General features: G+C 41.9%; 1 protein-coding gene and 1 long non-coding RNA gene across 3 annotated transcripts in view; one reads left to right on the forward strand and one right to left on the reverse strand.

Moving 5' to 3' along the window:
* Positions 1-12,066, reverse strand: part of SAMD12 (sterile alpha motif domain containing 12) — a 639,318-nt gene that overhangs the window by 134,536 nt on the left and 492,716 nt on the right. The window lies entirely within an intron of this gene.
* The window catches only part of LOC130274378 (uncharacterized), a 42,540-nt gene continuing 41,744 nt past the window's right edge, over positions 11,271-12,066 (forward strand). For both annotated transcript variants that reach the window (XR_008844349.1, XR_008844350.1), the window contains exon 1: positions 11,271-11,334. This is a non-coding gene — a long non-coding RNA (uncharacterized LOC130274378). The remainder of the gene's footprint in view (positions 11,335-12,066) is intronic.

Here is a 12,066-nt window from a genome sequence, read left to right on the forward strand (position 1 = left end):
CGTGCCGCGATCCTGCATCATATCGCTTCGGTCCCGGTGCTCATCAACGGCCGGGACCCGCGGCTAATACCACACATTGCCGATCGCGGCGATGTACGGTATTAACCCTTTAGAAGCGGCGGTCAAAGCTGACCGCCGCTTCTAAAGTGAAACTGAAAGTATCCCGGCTGCTCAGTCGGGCTGTTCGGGACCGCCGCGGTGAAATCGCGGCGTCCCGAACAGCTGATTGGACACCGGGAGGGCCCTTACCTGCCTCCTCGGTGTCCGATCGACGAATGACTGCTCTGTGCCTGAGATCCAGGCAGGAGCAGTCAAGCGCCGATAATGCTGATCACAGGCGTGTTAATACACGCCAGTGATCAGCATAGGAGATCAGTGTGTGCAGTGTTATAGGTCCCTATGGGACCTATAACACTGCAAAAAAAATTTAAAAAAAAAAGTGTTAATAAAGGTCATTTAACCCCTTCCCTAATAAAAGTTTGAATCACCCCCCTTTTCCCATAAAAAAAATAAAACAGTGTAAAAAATAAATAAATAAACATATGTGGTATCGCCGCGTGCGTAAATGTCCGAACTATAAAAATATATCATTAATTAAACCGCACGGTCATTGGCGTACGCGCAAAAAAATTCCAAAGTCCAAAAAAGCGTATTTTGGTCACTTTTTGTACCATTAAAAAAATGAATAAAAAGTGATCAAAAAGTCCGATAAAAACAAAAATCATATCATAGATAAAAATTTCAGATCACGGCGCAAAAAATGAGTCCTCTTACCGCCCTGTACGTGGAAAAATAAAAAAGTTATAGGGGTCAGAAGATGACATTTTTAAACGTATAAATTTTCCTGCATGTAGTTATGATTTTTTCCAGAAGTGCGACAAAATCAAACCTATATAAGTTGGGTATCATTTTAACCGTATGGACCTACAGAATAATTATAAGGTGTCATTTTTACCGAAATATGCACTGCGTAGAAACGGAAGCCCCCAAAAGTTATAAAATGGCATTTTTTTTTCGATTTTGTCGCACAATGATTTTTTTTTCCGTTTCGCCATGCATTTTTGGGTAAAATGACTAATTTCACTGCAAAGTAGAATTGGCGATGCAAAAAATAAGCCATAATATGGATTTTTAGGTGGAAAATTGAAAGGGTTATGGTTTTTAAAAGGTAAGGAGGAAAAAACGAAAGTGCAAAAACGGAAAAACCTTTCTGAGTCCTTAAGGGGTTAAACAGATTTGTAAATTACTTCTATTAAAAAAAATCTTAATCCTTTCAGTACTTATGAGCTGCGGAAGTTGAGTTGTTCTTTTCTGTCTAAGTGCTCTCTGATGACACGTATCTCGGGAACCGCCCAGTTTAGAAGCAAATTCCCATAGCAAACCTCTTCTACTCTGTGCAGTTCCCGAGACAAGCAGAGATGTCAGCAGAGAGCACTGTTGCCAGACAGAAAAGAACAACTCAACTTCAGCAGCTGATAATTATTGAAAGGATTAAGATTTTTTAATAGAAGCAATTTACAAATCTATTTAACTTTCTGGATCCAGTTGATATATAAAAAAAAAATTTTTTTTGCTAGAATACCCCTTTAAGATGATGGTAGTCACTAGTCAGGAATATAGAAGAAGACGATGAACAGAAACAAATACAAAGAACTGACCCTAGCTATCCCTTAACTTCCCTTGAACATAAAACCTAAGCAAAGCTTCCCCTATTTCTATGATAATCCTGGTTTACAACTTTCCCAAGCAGAACAACAAGCAGGCACTTAAGACCCAGAGACAAAGCGAAGCTGAGCAGAAAACAAAAACACTGGAACAATCAACAAGGTAAACTGTGTTTTACAGCAATAGCTTTAAAATACAAGGACTGAAAAGGGATAAAACAAGAACCAACTGAAAAAATTAGGCCAAAACTTAACTAGAACAAGGCTAGAACTCACAGAACACACACAGCATACACTGTAATCCGCACAGAACTGCAAAAGCTAGATATATTAAAACAGAAGCTAATCAGGAACTTCACAGCTAAACCACTGCCAGAAACATCTAACAGGGGGAATCGGAAGAGATATCTGATGGCCAAACAAGAAAGCTATCTAATATAGATGGGCATTGTATATACAAAGGTGCTAGTATAAGTCTGATCTCTTCAAAAATTCTATATCGGAAAACGATGCAAGACATTCAAACGGAGGTTTAAAAAAAAAAATAAAAAAAAAGGCAGAAATTGACGACTTTACTAATTAGTTACATGGCTCTGAGGTCTGCCATTAATCGTGATGCTTCAAGACAGGAGCAGCTGAGCCCGGGCGTCACATATCATGTATGGGCCATATATCAGAGGGATCCCAGCCTTAATGAGAGGGGTCACCCACAGCTCAGGAACACATGCTCCCAGCCTGGATTTCATAACAATCTGACAGCTCTGACATATCATTCATACACCATCAGAATATTGATCCAATGAAGTGTTACAATTCCGGCAGGGGATTTGAATGTTTACAACATCTATTAAAACCTCTCACGTTTATTCACATGATAGTGAAAAATAAGATCTGAACATCAGGCTAAACAAAAAAAAAAGCAACAAAACAATATAAGCAAGTAACATTATCATTAGGGTACAGGCGTTTCTTGTATCCTTGCTTCCGATAGGCCATCAACCCTAGATTAGCAGGGCTCTGTCTACTGACAACTTTGCTGATCAACACCGCAGCCTCTTCGGGGTTTAATCCTGCTCATCCATCTGTTCGCTGAGATCAGTGGCAATCACGCACGTCCCCACCACCCCCTGCGATGTCATTGGGGGGTGTCAATGGGTTGTCAGAGCAACGCAAGGTCTTAGCTAGGCCTCGGTGTCTGCAGCCTCAGCTATTGATACAGTCTTCTTATGGCAGACTGTAGCAATAGAGTGCCGATCTAATAGTAATGCTTATGCATTATACGGATCTATAAAAGCAATCAAACAATTGCTTATCATGGGCCCCTAGGGGACGTTTAAGAAAGTAAAAAAATAAAAATTCAAAACATAAAAAATCCCTCCTACTAAAAATTTTAATCACATTCATTTTCTCATTTCCCAAATTAAAATGGAAGATTTGTCTGAACTATTTTATTATCACATTCCTGATTCCACCCAGTCAATGGCGTTAAAACAAAACAAAAAAAAGTCAAAATGCCAAAATGCTGATTTTTGGCCACATCACATCCCAGAAAAAAAAAATTATATGAAAAGTAATCAGAAAATGAAAACTATGGAAAAGTGATGCCAGTAAAACCTGAGACTCACAGCGCAAAACAATGAGCGGGGCTTTGGACATGGAGACTGCTGTTTTTTACGTGGAAAATGTCTTATTTTTTGCAACAAAAATAGCGCTTCTTCAGCCTGTGTGAACATACTCTTAGTCCCGCAATGATGTTGCCATTACCCCCTTCCCTAGACTGCCAAGGATGCATTACATTAACCCTTTCACCCCTCTAGATCACCAAGATGTTAGAATAAATGCTTTCGGTCCCCAAGAATCCAATGGTATCACATAATAACATTTTTACAAAGATTACACCCCCTTATTTTCAGCCAGTGTTTATGGTAGAAAAAAATAGCAATCCCATTTACTATAAATTTTATATTACCTTCAAATCCAACCCCTTAAAGGGGTACTACCGTGCTGACAACTTATCCCTTATCTAAAGGATAGGGGATAAGTTGCCTGATCGCGCAGGGTCCCGCAGCTGGGGACCCCCGTGATCTCGCACGCAGCACCCCGCTTTCATCAGTCATGTTTATCCACTCCGGGTCTGATGACGGGGTCGGTGATCATGACGTCACAGCTCCGCCCCCGTGTGACGTCACGCTCCGCCCCCTCAATGCAAGTCTATGGCAGGGGCAAGACAGCTGTTTCGCCTGCTGCCATAGACTTACATTAACGGGGCGGAGCGTGACATCACATGGGGGCGGAGCCGTGATGTCACAATACTCTGGCCCCGTGATCTGCAGTCATCAGACATGGAGCAATGTTCGCTCCGGGGCCTGATGAGAGCGGGGTGCTGCGTGCGAGACCGTGGGGGTGCCCTGCGCGATCAGGCAACTTATCCCCTTTCCTTTAGATAGGGGATAAGTTGTCAGCAAGGTAGTACCCCTTTAAATAAGCACTGTGTCATTTGACAAGCTCTGCATAAAACAATAGTACAAGAGAATATAATAAACTTTGTAATATATCTTATTTGCCAAAAATGCTTCTTTCTCTGTTATCAAGCTTCTTCCCTCCTCCCACCTCCTGCTGCTTAAATCTTCTTGACCTGTGTCTGCAAGACAAGCAATAAAAGTCTATGGAGGAGGCGGGTGCTTCTCCACCAGCTCTTTGAGAACTGCAAATTATAGATAAAGCCTGCAAAGCAGAAATCTGCTGGAAAATACCATATACGAGTTATATAATGGGCAGAAATAGTGCAGCTCCTCGTGTACACACAGGTACGCTTCTAAGTAAAGGACAAAAGCAGAATACATATCGTTAGTTATTTAGCCGTATTTTTGTAATGTCACCAACAACATCTCTGCCGCACCTGACTAAGATATTAAAACAACATGTAGTGACTGGATGGCGGATACTCTTAAACCAGATGCAAACACATCAGGGCTCCCAACAGGTAAATACATGGAAGATGTAATGACAGAGCACGGGAAACGTATAGACAGGTGCGAGCTGGAACGCGCGCAAATTACTCCCCGAGCCGCTGAAAAAACGTAAAATTTTTGTTCTTTCCTTTTGCAATGTATCCTCCCCCCCCCTTCTCCACCAACCCCTAAAACGCGCCTGTCTACTTTCACTGCCATAAAACGTGACTTCTTTAACTCTCCGAACGCCGATCTCTAGGCTTCTTGTTACAAATCATCGCACGGTGAACGGACGCCTGAATTTCGGCGCGGACATCAATTAAACTCGGGCTCGCTGTTATTGAACAGGTGCTCGAAAAGGTCAGACGCAAGATGAAGTCGCAATCTGAAGTGCATGTTAATGTAGACGGGAGGGACGTTGTCATGCGCGGTGCTGTGTTGGCAGGAAATGGTAGTAACCGGCAGCTGGTTAAGGTTCTCCGTTCGCTCGTTGGACGGGTGACAAGATTTTTTTTTTTCTCTTGCTCCGAGCTCTTCGTCTGACTCCAAGATCCAGAATCTGTTGTTGCTGTAGAAATCAAGATATTTGACCACTAGTTATAAGTGAAGAGAAGCACTGCTAGATGCTTCCCAACCAGGGTGGCTCCAGCTGTTGCAAAACTACAACTCCCGTCATGCCCGGACAGCCTTTGGCTGTCCGGGCATGATGGGAGTTGTACTTTTGCAACAGCCAGAGGCATCCTGGTTGGGAAACACTAGATTAAGGAATTAAATACCTAGCGATTGCCTAATGTAAGGACTATGGGGAAGATTTATCAAGATCTGTTAGAGTTGTTACCCAGCCAGTATTTTAAAGGGGTTATCCAGGAAAAAAAACTTATATATATATATATATATATATATATATCAACTGGTTCCAGAAAGTTGAACAGATTTGTAAATTACTTCTATTAAAAAATCTTAATCCTTTCAGTACTTATGAGCTTCTGAAGTTGAGTTGTTCTTTTCTGTCTAAGTGCTCTCTGATGACACGTGTCTCGGGAACCGCCCAGTTTAGAAGCAAATCACCATAGCAAACCTCTTCTAAACTGGGCGGTTCCCGAGACACGTGTCATCAGAGAGCACTTAGACAGAAAAGAACAACCTTAACTTCAGAAGCTCATAAGTACTGAGAGGATTAAGATTTTTTTTAATAGAAGTGATTTACAAATCTGTTTAACTTTCTGGAGCCAGTTGATAAATATAAAAAAAAGTTTTTTTTCCTGGATAACCCCTTTAACCCCTTAAGGATCAGGCGTTTTTCGTTTTTTGCACTTTTGTTTTTTCCTCCTTACCTTTAAAAAATCTTAACTCTCAATTTTGCACCAAAAAATCTGTATTATGGCGTATTTTTTGCGCGCCACCAATTCTACTTTGTAACTTTTGGGGGCTTCCATTTCTACGTAGTACATTTTTCGTTAAAAATGACACCTTATCTTTATTCTGTAGGTCCATATGGTTAAAATGATCCCCTACTTGTATAGGTTTGATTTTGTATTACTACTGAAAAAAAATCATAAATACATGCATTAAAATTTGTACGTTTAAAATTGTTATTTTCTGAGCCCTATAACTTTTTTATTTTTCTGTGTTGAGGGCGCTATGAGGGCTAATTTTTTGCGCCATGATCTGAGATTTTTGTCGGTACCATTTTCGCATTGATTGGACTTTTTGATCGCTTTTTATTCATCTTTTCATGATATAAAAAGTGACCATAAATACGCTATTTTGGACTTTGGAATTTTTTTGCGCGTACGCCATTGAACGTGCGGCTTAAAAAGCGGTATATTTTTATAATTCGGACATTTCCGCAAGCGGCGATACCACAAATGTTTATTTTTATTTACACTGTTTTTTTTTAATTCTTGGAAATGCAGGGTGATTCAAACTTTTATTAGGGGAAGGGATCATTGAAAGGGTTAATGATTTATTTACACTTTTCTTATGCCATATTATAGCTCCTATAGGGGGGGCTATAACATTGCATTTACTGATCTTTACCACTGATCTTTACCACTCCTTAGGAATGCATCAATCAGTGTTTTCGGCGATTGATTGCTCAAGCCTGGATCTCAAGCTTGAAGCATTCATTCGGCGGTCGGACAGCGCAGGAGAAGGTAAGAAGACCTCTTCCTGTGCTACAGCTGTTCGGGATGCCGCGATTATACCGCGGCGATCCCGAACAGCTCCCTGAGCTAACCAGCACATTTTACTTTCACTTTTAGCCGCGTGGTTCAGCTTTGAGCGCGCGGCTAAAGGGTTAATAGCGCACGGCACCGCGATCAGTGCTGCGCGCTATTAGAGGCGGGTCCCGGCTTCACTATGACGCCGGGCCCGCCGCGATATGATGCGGGGTTACCGTGTAACCCCGCGTTATATCACGGGAGCGGGACTAGGGGCGTAAGTTTACGCCCTTGGTCCTTAACAGGTTAATGCCTTTGCCAGTAATTTTGACTACGACCATTGGCCTGCCCTTTGGCATGCCCCACCTCACTACTGGGGTGACACACTATAACAAGCCCCCTCCTCATGTCACACACTGTAACATACCTCCATCCTGGTTTGGATGCTGGTTGTCTAACTTCCTTGAGGCAGACAGAGTGGTGCCCCCATCAAGAGGGCGCTCTTGGCGACTGCCTATTTTGCCTATAGGCAGAGCTGGCCCGGGGAGTGGGGGGGGGGGGGGGGGGGGGGAATTAATGTGATGTCACGCATATATAATTATTTATGGACATATAAGGTTTTTGGACAAAAAAGGTGGCAAGCCGAAGACCTGTGTACATGAAGAGTGGTTCAGCAGAGAGGAGGGGGTTACAGAGTAGCCTGCAGTGATTAAAGGGGTACTCCGGTGGAAAACTTTTTTTTTTTTAATCAACTGGTGCCAGAAAGTTAAACAGATTTGTAAATTACTTCTATTAAAAAATCTTAATCCTTCCAGTATTTATTATCTGCAGAATACTACAGCAGAAATTATTTTCTTTTTGAAACACAGAACTGTCTGCTGACATCATGACCACAGTGCTCTCTGCTGACATCTCTGTCCATTTTAGGAACTGTCCAGAGCAGCATATGTTTGCTATGGGGATTTTCTCCTACTCTGGACAGTTCCTAAAATGGACAGAGATGTCAGCAGAGAGCACTGTGCTCATGATGTCAGCAGAGAGCTCTGTGTTTCAAACGGAAAATAATTTCCACTGTAGTATTCAGCAGCTAATAAGTACTGGAAGGATTAGGATTTTTTAATAGAAGTTTAACTTTCTGGCACCAGTTGATTTGAAAAAAAAAAAGTTTTTCACTGGAGTACCCCTTTAAATGAAGAGACCTAGCACTCGGGGAGTAAGCTAACAGAATGACAAACTAAGTGAGCAACAGAATGAAGAAACGTGAGAGAAATATAGGCACTGGACACATACAAATTGTATCTACATGATCAGGATTAGGTACTGAGTAACGTATTACATTGTTTTTGGTGGGACATGACAGCTTCACCTCAACATTTATGGTGTTCTTTTAAAACAAAACGTGTGTGTAGGAGGTGTCCAGCTAGGAGTCTCATGCTGAGGGATTATACTTCCAAATAAAGTCAGATGAGGACTCCTTTCCCTGCACAACCCTGATTCTAAATTCCTTCCTCACCATCACTTTAGGACACTTTCACATGAATGGAATATGTGCCCATTCCAGCTTTTGTATTACAACCGCAACACCTACTACCGCAATTCTACCGAACGGGACATTAATCACTATAGGATCTTATGGTGATCTGAGTCCAGTTCAGCAGAAGTCCAGATGTTGCAGCTTTAATACGGACATTAAAATGTCCCCGTAATTTGTCCGTTTGATAGCGGTCTCATGTCTTGGCATCTTTCAGATTATGAACATATGGTCACAACATAAATGGGTCCAGATCCGGATGGTGTGGCAATATATCTGTTTTTCCATTGATTTACCCCACACTATTCTGGATCTGACAGCATCCGCCTCCCTCGTGCTGTTAATAAAATCCATCAGCGTTTAATCCTCATGTTTCTGGATTCTTAAAACTTCACGTTTCAGCTGTCAGCTTTGTAAGACATGTGACGTGATGGGATTTGGCTCAGTGGTGGGAGCTGCCTGGATGGGGGCCCTCACACAGGACTCCCTATAATGGGGGGGAGGGGGGGGAATAGGGAAAAAATTACATGTGACTACTTGTCTTTTCTCTTCATGGAGTTTGCATCTGTATTCTATGGTTTTGTAATACTAAATGTATCACACTGCTAGTTGTGCAACCTTAGATAGACCCTTAGCTATCAGAAAAAAATAACCAGTAACGGAACACATGTCAGCCATCTTTATCATATTATTAAAGGGGTACTACCGTGGAAAACAGTTTATTTTCAAATCAATTGATGCCAATCCTTCCAGTACTTATCAGCTGCTGTATACTACATAGGAAGTTGAGTTGTTCTTTTCTGTCTAATCACAGTGCTCTCCGCTGACACCTCTGTCTGTGTCAGGAACTGTCCAGAGTGGGAGAGGTTTGCTATGGGGATTTGCTCCTGCTCTGGACAGTTCCTGACATGGACAGAGATGTCGGCAGAGAGCACTGTGGTCAGACAGAAAATAAATACACAACTTCCTCTGTAGTATAAAGCAGCTGATAAGTAGTGGAACGATTATTATTTTTTTTTTTTATATAGATTTCATTTACAAACCTGTTTTACTTTCTGGAGCCAGTTGATAAAAAAAAAATGTTTTTTCACTGAATTACCCCTTTAAAGGGGTATTCCGTGATTTTTGGTTCTTACAATGTGAAACAGGGGCAGAACAGTTATTGTAGTTACTAATATACTCCCGTTATCTGTGCTTGGTGGCTGGTATCAAATTTCTTTGTCTTTGTTTTTCATTTCATTTTCTGGAGCCGACAAAATGAGTGCTGTTTCGGACCTTTCCCTGATTGCTGTGCGACCCAAGACAATACATCACAACTCAGGTGCTAAAAGGGGACTTGGCTTCCTGATTTTTTGTGTGTGAAGTTAGTTCTCTAATATGTGACCAGTGCCCATGCGGGCATTCATCATCACACAGTTCCAAAGCTTGTGAGTAAGGTAATGTTGGGCAGGGCATATGATCAAAGGGAGCGTGGCTGTGCTGCAAACGGCGGGAGAGCACTGTGGTCAGACTGGAAAGAACTACACAACTTCCTCTGGAGCATAGAGCAGCTGATAAGTACTGGAAGGATTGAGGTTTTAAAATAGAAGGAATTTACAAATCTGTATAACTTTTTGGCACCAGATGATTTGAAAACATTTTTAGATTGTCCTAGTCTATGTCTCTGTTTGCAGCTCTGTTGTGTCAGTTGTGAAGAGGTTCCAGGGTGTGAGTCTAGGATACTAGGAAGTAGAGATGAGCGAATTTACAGTAAATTCGATTTGTCACGAACTTCTCGGCTCGGCAGTTGATGCCTTTTCCTGCATAAATTAGTTCAGCTTTCCGGTGCTCCGGTGGGCTGGAAAAGGTGGATACAGTCCTAGGAGACTCTTTCCTAGGACTGTATCCACCTTTTCCAGCCCACCGGAGCACCTGAAGGCTGAACTAATTTACGCAGGATAAGTCATCAACTGCCGAGCCGAGAAGTTCGTGACGAATCGAATTTACTGTAAGTTCGCTCATCTCTACTAGGAAGGATGCAGATCTAGAATGACAGAGACACTTTCTATATTTTTCCTTGAAAAATTGGGAGTTTGTTGCACCTTAGGACACTGTATTTTGTCTTCACATTGTCTAGGGACACAAACAGGGTGCTGGACATTTCTGAACTTTTTGAGCTTACTGTTGTATAGATCTGTTTATTTGTTTTTAGGGGCACGATATGTCAGATCTGACAGAGTTCAAAGGGCAATGATTGTTGGTGCAGGCCTGGTTGGGGCATCTGTAAACCCAGTTGATTGTGCAAAGACCGGCAAAACATCGGCACACAGAAGTAGCTGTGGATGAAAGTCAAAGCTTCATGGGAGGGACAAAAGAGCACTTTGTCAATTTATAGCCAAAAAACTCCCACAAAAATACAGTCCCTCAATTTACCGCAGAGATAAATGCAAGATTTAGGGCACCGGTAGCAATGAAAACAGTCATGTGTGCACTGCACAAAGATGTGTTGTATGGCTACAATTTTGGCTCTTCTGTCCCTTGCAACATTTTTCCAGTTCGGTGAATAGGAGTCAGAACAGAAACCTGTTTTCGGTGAATTTCCAAGTCAGGGGAAGCACCTAAATGTTTTCGTGGTAGACCGCTACACAGACATATAGCAGATGTCATTGACAAACTCTTTGAAGACATCTACAGCATTACAGAGGCCAAAGGGCACTTTAGAGACTGGACAGAAATGGCAGATTAGAGACTGGTCTGTAGCTTCTCATTGTCCATGGAGAGTCATAATGAAGGCTGCTATCAGTAGATCAAGAAAGATCAAACACAGTTTAGAACAGTTGACTATGGGGGAGATTTATCAAAACCTGTCTAGAGGAAAAGTTGCGGAGTTACCCATAGCAACCAATCAGATTGCTTCTTTCATCTTTTAGAGGTCTTTTTCAAAAATGAAAGGAGAGATCTGATTGGTTGCTATGGGCAACTCAGCAACTCTTCCTCTGGACAGGTTTTGATAAATCTCCCCCCCATGTTCATCCCGGAACAATCAGGTCAGGTCATTCCAATAGAAGACATGTAGGCCAGAGATGTGATTGGTTGCTATGGGCAACACAGCAACTTTTCCTCTGCCCAGGTTTTGATAAATCTCCCCCTACGGGGGAGATTTATCAAAACCTGGGCAGAGGAAAAGTTGCTGTGTTGCCCATAGCAACCTAAGGGGGAGATTCATCAAAACCTATGCAGAGGAAAAGTTGCTGTGTTGCCCATAGCAACCAATCAGATTGCTTCTTTCATTTTTGAAAAGGCCTCTGAAAAATATAAGAAGCGATCTGATTGGTTGCTATGGGCAACACAGCAACTCTTCCTCCTGACAGGTTTTGATGAATCTCTACCTTAGTCCAGGCTGCAAAGACCATTTATGATCTCTGTTTCACCTACCAGATGAGACTACAGAGTTAAATTTTTAATTCTCCTGTTGTTTGGACTGTTAATGTCATCCTGTATTTCGGATGCCTGACTGGGCAGCAGATACTTAGTCCGTGAAGTAAAGGGCACATTTTTCACTTGTTGTTGTGATGATGGAACAGTGGATCTTAAGCAGCGCGGATTGCGGAGTTTATGAACTGCGCGGAGCAGCTGTGCCTGTTCCTGGCATTTGCTATCTTTTGCAAGAAAAAAAATGTAGAATTTTCTTGTATAAGATCTATCGATAGTTCTTGAGGTTGTGGGGTAAATTTTTTGTCTGTGATTTGTGGCAATTTTTCCTTTATGTCATTTTTTGC

The sequence above is a fragment of the Hyla sarda genome, chromosome 5, assembly GCF_029499605.1.
Source record: "Hyla sarda isolate aHylSar1 chromosome 5, aHylSar1.hap1, whole genome shotgun sequence".
Lineage (NCBI taxonomy): Eukaryota > Metazoa > Chordata > Amphibia > Anura > Hylidae > Hyla > Hyla sarda.